General features: G+C 36.4%; 1 non-coding gene across 1 annotated transcript; it reads left to right on the top strand.

The window, feature by feature from the left end:
* The first annotated feature begins 8111 nt into the window (after nt 1-8111).
* On the top strand, nt 8112-8218 carry LOC148576126 (small nucleolar RNA R71). Its single transcript, XR_015904345.1, has one exon. It is a non-coding gene; the product is annotated as a small nucleolar RNA R71 (small nucleolar RNA).
* The last annotated feature ends 4099 nt before the right edge of the window (nt 8219-12317 follow it).

Raw genomic sequence — 12317 nt, 5'->3', positions numbered from 1 at the left:
CCACTTGGTGTGTGCTGGGACTGAGACTTGAGCTTTACATGTGCCTAAGCTATTTCTGGAGTTAAACGCCAGGTTGTAACCTGTTTTGGGCGTTTAACTCCAACTTGTAACCTATTTCTGGCGTTTAATGCCAGAATAGGGCAGAGAACTGGCATTGAACGCAAGTTTGCGTCATCTAAACTCGGGCAAAGTATAGACTATTATATATTGCTGGAAAGCCCTGTATGTCTACTTTCCAATGCAATTTATAGCGCACCATTTGGACTTCTGTAGCTCCAGAAAATCCATTTCGAGTGAGGAGAGGTCAGAATCCAATAGCATCTGCAATCCTTTTTGAGCCTCTGAATCAGATTTTGCTCAGGTCCCTCAATTTTAGCCAGAAATTACCTGAAATCATAGAAAAACACACAAACTCATAGTAAAGTCTAGAAATATGATTTTTATTTAAAAACTAATAAAAATATACTAAAAACTAATCAAATCATACTAAAAACTATGTAAAAACACTGCCAAAAAGCGTATAAATTATCCACTCATCACTGCACTTTCTACATTCCTACCTTGTCTAGCTTCTAAATCTTTCTGTTTATTCCAAACTGTAACACCCTACCACACAAAGCCTTATGCTTAAGTCATAAGACAGAGGTGGCGAGGTATTACGACCTCTAAAAATAAAATTTAGTACATATAGTATTGTGAAGAATGTTTATAACTAGGAGCCTTTGAAGAAAAGGGATAGAACAAAACCGTTAAATTGAAAATCGCAATACTTTGAACGATAACGTAACGAAATACATCAAGGGTAAACCAATGCAAAAAATATATAAAGAGTTCCAAAAACACAAATATCCAAAACTCAAAATCCGGTTGCGAAGATAACCGGTCCGAGCATAGAAGTATATACAATATATAGAAAGCGAGAAACCCAAAGGGTGAAATACAAAACCTATTCTCCAAAACAACCTATAAGAGGAGTCAAAACAGTATATTTATATACATTATTTAGTGGAGATAAAAGTATCTAAGCAAAAACATAAAACCAAAGTAAATTCCTAAGAACCAAGGATCTTCGCTAATCCAAAAGTCTCCAGCATGCCTCAGTGAGAAGCCTCACGTCCTGCATCTGAAAACCACAAAATCCGCATGGGTGAGAACCGGAGGTTCTCAGTATGGTAACAGTGCCCACATATCTAACATGCAATGTCCTGGGAAAGCCGAAGGCAATCCTAGAACTTCCACCAGATAATTCAAAGCTTATAAACAGACTAAACCATAAATGGTAACTGACTAAAGATCTTCAGTCTAACTAACATTCTCCTTTCCAAATCCTGTAGTCCTCCCAACCACCAACAATAGTATAATATGGCAAACGCAATTATATCAGACAAGAAGATATACCAATAGGAACAGATATGACATTTAGACAAGTAGCAGGTAATATGCAGTCAATTAGGCAATTTCAAATAATTTACATAGTATGCATATGATGAATGCCTGTCCTAATGCCAAGTCCTGGTAGCTAACCATTGGACTGTCCCTCTATCGTGCATCCCCAACTCGAGTTATTCACAACATAAGTCATAATTCATATCCAACACCCTCATTGGTGTATATTCATGGGGACGAGCTCATCTAGAACTTTCACAGTGTCTGGCCACACTTACGACATAAGGTCAGCAGAGTATCGAGTCTCCACCTGGTGCACATGGTGGCTAGCCATTGCTTTCTCCTAGGGAAACTCGTATCTCAGATAGTGGAAGTGCAACATTCACATTTCATTCAATACGCATATATGCATCATACTCAGCCACATTTCAAAAATAGCTCGGCCGTAACACGGCTTTATCTTAGCCATTCAGCTCATAATACAATCCATAATCAGCCAATTCATTAACAATTACAGCCCTTCGGCTCATGGCATATCAAGCACTTCCACATTCATCCTCCGAATCTCATACAATGATCTTTGATCATCATTAATCATTTATTCTCCCATTTCTTCATTCACAAGTTACCATATTTTCTAGCCCTTCCCATTGCTAGGCTTATCATCAAGTTTTAAGACATAAGGGTTGAGATTGGAGGCTTAAAAGTATGAAATTTGACTTTGAAATCTCAAAAATCAACTTTGGAATGAAAACAGGGTCACGCGTGTGCGTCGCCCATGCACACCCATGAAACGCAGCAAAACATATCAACGCGTACGCGTCTGATGAGCGGATAATTTATACGTTTTTTGGTATTGTTTTTAGGTAGTTTTTAGCATGTTTTAGTTACTTTTTATTATATTTTTATTAGTTTTTATGAAAAAATCACATTTCTGGACTTTACTATGAGTTTGTTTGTTTTTCTATAATTTCAGGTATTTTCTGACTGAAATTGAGGGACCTGAGCAAAAATCTGATTCAAAGCCTAAGAAAGGACTGCAGATGTTGTTGGATTCTGACCTCCCTGCACTAAAACGCATTTTTCTGGAGCTACAAAAGCCCAATTGGCGCACTCTATATTCTTTGGAAAGTAGACATCTTGGGCTTTCCAGCAATATATAATAGTCCATACTTTTCCCGAGATTTGATGGCCCAAACTGGCGTTCAACGCCAGCCAGAGACCATTTTCTGGCGTAAAACGCCGGAATTGGCACCAGAACTGGAGTTAAATGCCCAAACTGGCATCCAAGCTGGCGTTTAACTCTAGAAAAAGCCTATGCACGTGTAAAGCTCAATGCTCAGCCCAAGCACACACCAAGTGGGCCCCAGAAGTGGATTTCTGCACTATCTGCACTTAGTTACCTATTTTCTGTAATCCTTAGTAACTAGTTTTAGTATAAATAGTACTTTTTACTATTGTATTCATATCGAGAAAACACTTTATCACTATTGAACCATTGGACTGGGAGGCTGGCCATTCGGCCATGCCTAGACCTTTTTCTCTTATGTATTTTCTACGGTGGAGTTTCTACACTTCATAGATTAAGGTGTGGAGCTCTGTTGTTCTTCATGAATTAATATAAGTACTATTGTTTATCTTTCAATTAACACTTACTTCTTCTCCAAGATATACTCTCGTACTTAATTCAGTTAAGTCAGAATGAAGGGGTGACTGATGCGGAATTTCTAACCACAAACTAACCGGCAAGTGCACCGGGTCGTACCAAGTAATACCTCAGGTGAGTGAGGGTCGATCCCACGAGGATTGAAGGATTAAGCAACAATGATTGATTGATTGGCTTAGTTAGACAAACAAAAAAGAGTGTTTGAATATTCAAAGAGCATTAAACAATCGTTCAGAAAGTAAAATAGTAAAGTAAATGAGTTGGGAATAAAATATGGAGAAGACAGTTAAGGTTTCATAGTTATCTATTTTCCAGATTGACTTTTCTTATTAATTTATTTTAATCATGTAAGATCTAATTTATGGAAAACTATATGTGACTAGACCCTAATTCCTTAGACCTTTCTAGTCTCCTCTAAAATTCATTAACTGCCAATTCCTTGGTCAATTAATTCTAATTAGAAGCTGCATGATCAAATTCCAGTTTATATGCCACAAAAATTCTAATTACCCAAAAATAAAAGTATTATATGTCACGTATCCCGTTAAATTCAGATAATTAAAATTTAGGAGAAGTTGTTTTCAAGCTGTTGTTCAAGTAAAGAGCTTTTCCAAGTTATACATGAACTCAATTAGAAAGAGGGTCATACTTCCGTTCCACCCAAATTCATAAAATAAAGAACGAAAACAATTCTTAAATATAAATCAAAACATGAATTAAAATAGAAAAATAATAAAATCAATCCATACAATTAGACAGAGCTCCTAACCTTAACAGTGGAGGTTTAGTTACTCATGGTTCAGAGTAGAAAACTAGGATTGTAAATTGGAATGGAATAATGTTGTGTTCGAATCACCCTGTTGGAATTTTTTTTATATCTAATCCTAATTAATTTAAAATATATCTTTTTAAAATTAAAATAATATCTTTTTCTATTTTAAAATAAAATTTAAATTTAAATCAGAATTAATTAAATAATCCGCGCCTTATAACGTGGGGACCACTTGGCTTCACTGGATCCACGCCTTAACTTGGCTAAGAGCTGCGCCTAACTTCATGCTGTTCACCACACTAGGCGCTTCACTTGGACTGAAGAGGAGGCAATGCGCCTTACTTGGAGGAGAGCACATGTTGCGTGTTGTTGTTGTTTCTTGCGCCTAACTTGAGAAATCTCAAGTTAGGCGCAGCCTTGGCAGAGTTGATGGAAGAAAAGTATGGACTATTATATATCGTTGGAAGCTCTGAAAGTTACCTTTCCAACGCGACTGAAATCACGTCCATTGGACTTTTTTAGCTTGAGTTATTATGGTTTGAGTGCAGAGAGGTCAGGGTTGACAGCATCATTCGCCTTCTTCTCTTTTTCTGCGGAAACTCCATCAAATCCAGCCAAATGCTACCTAAAATAAACAGAATTGCACAATACTTAAAGTAGCATCCATAGTGGCTAAAAGATAATTAATTCTTGATTAAACTCGGCAATTTAAATGCAAATTCACTAGGAAAAGATAGGAAAGATGCTCACGCATCACAACACCAAACTTGAATTGTTGCTTGTCCTCAAGCAACCAAAATTAATATAGGCTTAGGATGTGAATTTGCATGAGAATGAGAGTTCGATTAAGCTCATGTCTCTTTTTATAGTGGGGTTTACAACTGCAATCCTGAATACTTTTGGCATCTCACTCACCTTTGAATCGGAAGAATGTTACTGTCATTTGGAATTAGAATCCGGATAATATTATGAATTCTCTGATCTTTTGTAACTCAATTTAATCCTTGAACACAGCTATTTTTTTTCTGGTGCTTTGCACCTTGAGTCTAGTCGTGACTTTAAATGTTTTGTCTCAAGCTTTACTTGACACAGAAACACCACAAGCACTTAACTGGGGAACTCTCTTTAGGTTCTAATTAAATATTATTTATTTATTTATTTATTTATTTATTTTAGTTACTCCCAAACAGTGGTGCTCAAAGCCTTTGGCGTACTCTGCAACTGATCTCGACTCTAAATGTTTTGTCTCAAGGATTACTTGACACAGAAACACCACAAGCATGTGACTAGGGAAACAACTGTTTGAGCTTTTAATCATGTCTGACCTCCCTAGTCATTGATGCTCAGAGCCTTGGACCCTGCTCTTATTTTTCTTTTGCTGTTTCTTTTGCTTCAAGGATTAAACTTTCATTAATTTCAGAGAAATCATAATAATTCTCTAAATTCCTGTTCATTGTACATCAACATTTTTTGATTCAAATTTAACTATGCACTGTTCATGTCATGCATTCAAAATTACAGAAAATACCACTACATCTAAGTAAATAAGACTATTCTTCAATATAAACTCACTTTTTCATGCCATACATCACTTCTGTATTTTTTATTTGAATTCAAGCTCAGTGAGTAATACATGAGACATCTTTTCAGAATTAAAGCAATTAAGAGAAAACTAAACTAGACCTAAGATTCTAACTAATAAAGGATCATGCAACAAACAAAGTAAAATAGCAGAAAATCAGAACATAACATAGGAAAAGAGCGGAGGAATAAAAAATGAAAGGAACTCAACCACCTTAGTTATCCTAGCGGTTGTTTTATTCTTCATGTTGTGTTCCTCCGTGAAGATGATTCGCCTCCCTTTGGTGCCATTAAAAATAAATAGAAAACTCATAAGCGAAGCGTCAACACCAAACTTAAAGGTTTGGTTGTCCTCAAGCAAAGAAGAACTGAAAACAAAAACAAATAGTGTGATGAAAGAAGAATAAAAGGATAAAAGAGCAAGAGAAGTAAAAATAATTAATATATATATAGTTTTTTTTGTATTATTTTATTGTTTTTAATATATATTTTTTTTTTGTTTTTTTTTCTGAAGTGTTCGGTTCCTGTGATAAAATAGCTGCATGATTAGAAAAACAATAAAAACTCAATAAAAATCAAATAAGTAAGAAAACTACTACTTCAAAAAATAACTAAGGATACGAAATTATTGGGTTGCCTCCTGACAAGCGCTTCTTTAACGTCACTAGCTTGACGGTCAGCTCCTCTAAGGAGGAGGATCATAGGGGCTCAGCTCTTCACCCCTTACTTTGAACTTCTTTCCTGTGTCTCCATAAAGTATCTCAATATGCTCTAGAGAGAGGATTCTGTTTACTGTATAAGTCCGCACTGGATTGCTAGTCAACACCACCTTCATTCCTGGGGAGAAACCTTCAGTGGGGATCTCTTTATTTCTCCATCCCCTGGGTATTTTCTTCTTTTTGGGAACCTCCTCCTTGGTGGATGATGCATTCCCAACACCAAACTTAGGTTTGATGTCAGGAGGAATTTTATTGATTGTCACCAAAGGAGGGTTGAGTTGCAGATTCTGCTATTCGTCATCAGGGGGTTGTTGAGGTTTGGATCAATAAGCTCAGTCTGCATGCACCTCTCTTCTTCACCTGTTGAATGTATATCTTTGAAGACATGAAAGACCAGTTGCTCATTATGCACTCTAAGTACTAATTCACCCACTTCTACATCAATCAGAGCTCTTCCAGTGGCTAGGAATGGTCTTCCTAGAATTATAGAGGCGTTCTCATCCTCTTCTGTGTCAAGAATCACAAAATCTGCTGGGAGGAAGAACTTACCCACTTTGACTAAGATATTCTCCACTAATCCGTATGCATGATTCATAGATTTGTATGCCTTCTGTAATGCTATCTTCGTGGGTTGTGCCTCTTGGATTTGCAGCTTCTTCATCACAGACAGCGGCATTAAATTGATGCTTGCTCCCAGATCATATAACACTTTCTCAAAGGTTGTGCTCCTAATGGTGCATGGAATTTGAAAGCTCCCTGGATCTGGCATCTTCTTTGGTAAGTGATTTTGAACGATGGCACTGCATTCTTTAGTCAAGACCACTATCTCATCTCCCTTTAAAGGCTTCTTCTTTGACAACAACTCCTTCATGAACTTGACATAAATAGGCATTTTCTCCAAAACCTCAGCAAAAGGAATATTGATTTGCAACTTTCTGAAGACTTCCAAGAACTTTGAAAACTGCTTGTCCTTGGTCTCCTTTTGAAGTCTCTGAGGATATGGCATTTTAGGCTTGTACTCAAGAGCCTTTGGCAATGTAGGATAAGTGTCAAAAGAGTCTGGGAATGGGTTGTCTACACGCTTTGGAGGGACATGCTCTACTTCTTCCTTCTTCTCCTCTGGAGCTTCTTTTTCAATGGGCTCCTCACTAACTTGTGCTTCCATACTTGCCACTTGTCCATCTATCAAGGTGATAGCCTTCCATTCCTCTCTTGGATTTGGAATTGTGTTACCAGGAAGGCTATTAGTGGTCTTCTGATCAATTTCATTAACTCTTGTGGCTATTTGACCCATCTGAATCTCCAAATTCTTGATTGATGCTCTGGTTTCCTGCACAAAACTCTTCATCATCTCCCAGTTAGAATCTTCTTGGGATTTAGAGTTTGCCTGCTGAGACTGAAATTGGCGGTTATTGTAATTGTTCTGTTAGAAGCCGCCTTGGGAATTATTGTTGAAGTTCTGAGGTCTCTGAGGTTGGTCTCTCCATCCAAAATTTGGGTGATTTCTCCACCTTTGATTGTAGGTTTGAGAATAGGGATCATTATTGGGATTTCTAGGAGCACTCCCCATGTAATTGACCTGTTCAGAAGAGGGTTGAGCATAATCATAATTATCATTTTGCACAAAATTACCTGCCATGTCATAGAAGGTCTCTTGAGATGGATTTTGGGTGTTGATAGCTGAGACTTACATGCCACCCATCTATTGAATAAGTAGATTTATTTGCTGAGACATAAGCTTGTTCTGAGCAAGAAGAGCATTAACAGCTTCCACTTCCAACACGCCTCTCTTCTGAGAGGTCTTAGAGTTCACAGGATTCCTGTTAGATGAGTATAAATATTGGTTGCTAGCCACCAATTCAATAAGCTCAATAGTCTCCTCTGTGTCTTCTTCTTGTGCAATGAACCACCTGCAGAGGTATCTAAGCTCATCTTGGACATCTCACCCAAACCTTCATAAAAGATATCTAGTTGGGTCCATTTGGAGAACATGTCCGGAGGGCATTGCCTGGTCAGCAGCTTGTATCTCTCCCAAGCTTCATAAAGAGTTTCACCCTCCTTCTGCCTGAAGGTCTGAATCTCTAACCTAAGCTTAGTCAGCTTCTTTGGTGGGAAAAATTTAGTGAGAAACTTAGTAACAACCTTTTCCCAAGTATTCAAACTCTCTTTTGGTTGGAAATCTAGCCATAGCTTTGCTTTATCCCTCAGAGCAAACGGGAAAAGCATGAGTCTGTACACCTCAGGATTCACTCCATTTATCTTCACAGTATCACAAATCTGCAGAAAATCAGATATAAATTGATTTGGATCTTCATGAGGAAGTCCATGATACTGGCAATTTTGTTACACCAGGGTGACCAGTTGTGGCTTCAACTCAAAGTTGTTCGCAGCTATAGGAGGCACCACAATGCTTTCCATAAAGATCTGCAGTAGGGGCAGAATAAGAGCCAAGCACTCTCCTTTGTTGCTCATCCCCATTCGGATTTACCACATTGGCATTAACAGCATTATTATTATCCATAGTGGATTCTGCAGCCTTGTAAAGTCTTGCTTGTTGTAAACGTCGCCTACAAGTCCTTTCAGGTTCAGGATCAAAGTCTAAGAGATGTTCTTTGTCTCTGTTCCTACGCATAAACAAACAGAAGACAAGAAAAGATGGAACTCTCTACGTCAGAGTGCAGAGAATTCCAATGAGGTAACCAGAGTAAAAAGATAAAAATATTGAATAAAACAAACAAACACTAAAATTTGAAAATTACTAGTAAAATTAAGACTAAAAATTATCAAAATTATTAGGCAAATTAAAAAAAAAATTAAAATAAGACTAACTAGGAAACACCAAACTTAATTTCAGAAATTAAGAAAAACACTAGTGCTATTTATTTTATTTTATTTTATTTTATTTTCTAAAAAAAATTAAAGACAAAATAAAACAAAACTAATAGAATATAGAAAAAAATGGAAGGAAACAAAAACGAAAATAAAAGAAAATAAAAATAAAAATAAAATAAATAAAAAATTAAAATGGACTACAGTAAAAAAAATATAAAAGCAAAAAAAAAAGAAATAAACGAAACAGGAGGGTGGGGACGAACGAAAGAACGAAAAAAAAAAAAAAAGAAACAAAATTTTACGAAAATGAAAATAAACAAAAATGAAAAATGAAAATTAATAATAATAAAATAAAATTAATTAAAAGAAAAATTATCTAATCTAAGAAATCAAACAACGAGTACTTGTCAATCACAATCAATCCCCGGCAACGGCGCTAAAAACTTGATGCAGAATTTCTAACCACAAACTAACCGGCAAGTGCACCGGGTCGTTGAAGAGCGGATAATTTATACGCTTTTTGACATTGTTTTTAGTATGTTTTTAGTAGGATCTAGTTACTTTTAGGGATATTTTCATTAGTTTTTATGTTAAATTCACATTTCTGGACTTTACTATGAGTTTGTGTGTTTTTCTGTGATTTCAGGTATTTTCTGGCTGAAATTGGACTTGAGCAAAAATCAGATTCAGAGGTTGAAGAAGGACTGCTGATGCTGTTGGATTCTGACCTCCCTGCATTCAAAATGGATTTTCTGGAGCTACAGAACTCAAAATGGCGCGCTTTCAATTGCGTTGGAAAGTAGACATCTAGGGCTTTCCAGCAATATATAATAGTCCATACTTTGCTTGAGGATAGACGACGTAAACTGGTGTTCAACGCCAGCTCTCTGCCCAATTCTGGAGTTCAGCGCCAGAAATGGATCAAGAACCAGAGTTGAACGCCAGAAATGGATCAAAACCTGGCGTTCAACTCCACAAATGGCCTCTGCACGTGGAAAGTTAAAGCTCAGCCCAAGCACACACCAAGTGGGCTCCGGAAGTGGATTTATGCATCAATTACTTACTCCAGTAAACCCTAGTGACTAATAGAACTTTTTATCATTGTATTCACAGTCTTGGTTACTCCGGTTCCCCTCTGGGGCCGAGACCAATGAACTCCATTATCACTTATGTATTTTCAATGGTAGAGTTTCTACACTCCATAGATTAAGGTGTGGAGCTCTGCTGTTCCTCAAAGATTAATGCAAAGTACTACTGTTTTCTATTCAATTCATCTTATTTCGCTTCTAAGATATTCATTTGCACTTCAACCTGAATGTGATGAACGTGAAAATCATCATCATTCCCTATGAATGCGTGCCTGACAACCACTTCCGTTCTACATTAGAATTGAATGAGTATCTCTTAGATCTCTTAATCGGAATCTTCGTGGTGTAAGCTAGAATGATGGCAGCATTCAAGAGAATCCGGAAAGTCTAAACCTTGTCTGTGGTATTCCGAGTAGGATTCAATGATTGAATGACTGTGACGAGCTTCAAACTCGCGATTGCCGGGCGTAGTGACAGACGCAAAAGGATAGTAAATCCTATTCCAGCATGATCGAGAACCGACAGATGAATAGCCGTGCCGTGACAGGGTGCGTTGACCATTTTCACTGAGAGGATAAGATGAAACCATTGACAAGGGTGATGCCTCCAGATGATTAGCCGTGCCATGACAGGGCATTTGGACCATTTTCCCGAGAGAAGACCGAAAGTAGCCATTGACAATGGTGATGTATCACATAAAGCCAGCCATGGAAAGGAGTAAGACTGATTGGATGAAGATAGCAGGAAAGCAGAGGTTCAAAGGAACGAAAGCATCTCTATTCGCTTATCTGAAATTCTCACCAATGATTTATATAAGTATTTCTATCCCTGTTTTATTAATTGTTTTCGAAAACACCATTATCAATTTATATCTGCCTGACTGAGATTTACAAGGTGACCATAGCTTGCTTCATACCAACAATCTCCGTGGGATTCGACCCTTACTCACGTAAGGTATTACTTGGACGATCCAGTGCACTTGCTGGTTAGTTGTGCGAAGTTGTGAACCATGGTATTGGCATCATGTTTTTGGCGCCATTACCAGGGAAAGAAAGAGCCATGAATTTTACATAATCAAAGTGTAATCACAATTTCTGCGCACCAAGTTTTTGGCCCCGTTGCCGGGGATTGTTCGAGTTTGGACAACTGAAGATTCATCTTGTTGCTCAGATCTGGTAATTTTCTTTTTCCTTTGTTTTCAAAAATTTTTCAAAAATCTTTCAAAACTTTTTCTTTTGTTTTCGAAAAAAAAAAAATAATAAAAATAATGTTTTCAAAAATAAATTATTCTATGGCTTCAAAACTTTTAAGAATGAATTCTAGAGTTTCGTGGTAACATGTTGAATTCTATCTGGCTGAAAAGCCATACCCAAACTCCTTTGGGATTGGTCTTCAACTAATCACCGCAATGGATGTAAATCCATTCTAAAGCTTGGCTGGCTATTAAGCAATGCCTGACCCTTTGATTGGAGCTTTAGACTAAAGAGCATAAGATTCCTGGAATTCATATTAAAAATTTTGGAATCCTTATTTTTGTTTTTCAAATAATTTTCGAAAAAAAAAAAACAAAAGGATTAGAAAATCATAAAAATCAAAAATATTTTTTGTGTTCTTGTTTGAGTCTTGAGTCATGTTATAAGTTTGGTGTCAATTGCATGTGCATCTTGCATTTTTCGAAAATTCTCATGCATTCATAGTGCTCTTCATGATCTTCAAGTTGTTCTTGGTAAGTCTTCTTGTTTGATCTTTGCATTTGCATGTTTTGTGTCTTTTCTTGTTTTTCATATGCATTCTTGAATTCTTAGTGTCTAAGCATTAAAGAATTCTAAGTTTGGTGTCTTGCATGTTTTCCTTGCATTAAAAAGTTTTTCAAAAATATGTTCTTGGTGTTCATCTTGACATTCAAAGTGTTCTTGGTGTTCATCTTGACATTCATAGCATTCTTGCATGCTTTCATTGTTTTAATTTAAAAATTTCATGCATTGCATCATTTTTCTATTTTTCTCTCTCATCATTAAAAATTCAAAAATAAAAAAAATATCTTTCCCTTTTTCTCTCTTAAAATTTCGAAAATTAGATTTGACTTTTTCAAAAATTTTTAAAAATCTAGTTGTTTTTATGAGTCAAATCAAATTTTCAATTTGAAAATCTTATCTTTTTCAAAATCTTTTTCAAAAAATCAAATCTTTTTCAAATTTCTTAGTTATTTTCAAAAATAACAATAACAATTAATGTTTTGATTCAAAAATTTCAAGTTTGTTACTTACTTGTTA

This window comes from Arachis ipaensis, chromosome B1 (genome assembly GCF_059453495.1).
Source record: "Arachis ipaensis isolate K30076 ecotype BB chromosome B1, ASM5945349v1, whole genome shotgun sequence".
Classification (NCBI taxonomy): Eukaryota; Viridiplantae; Streptophyta; class Magnoliopsida; order Fabales; family Fabaceae; genus Arachis; species Arachis ipaensis.
This window is presented reverse-complemented; position numbering and strand designations above follow the sequence as displayed.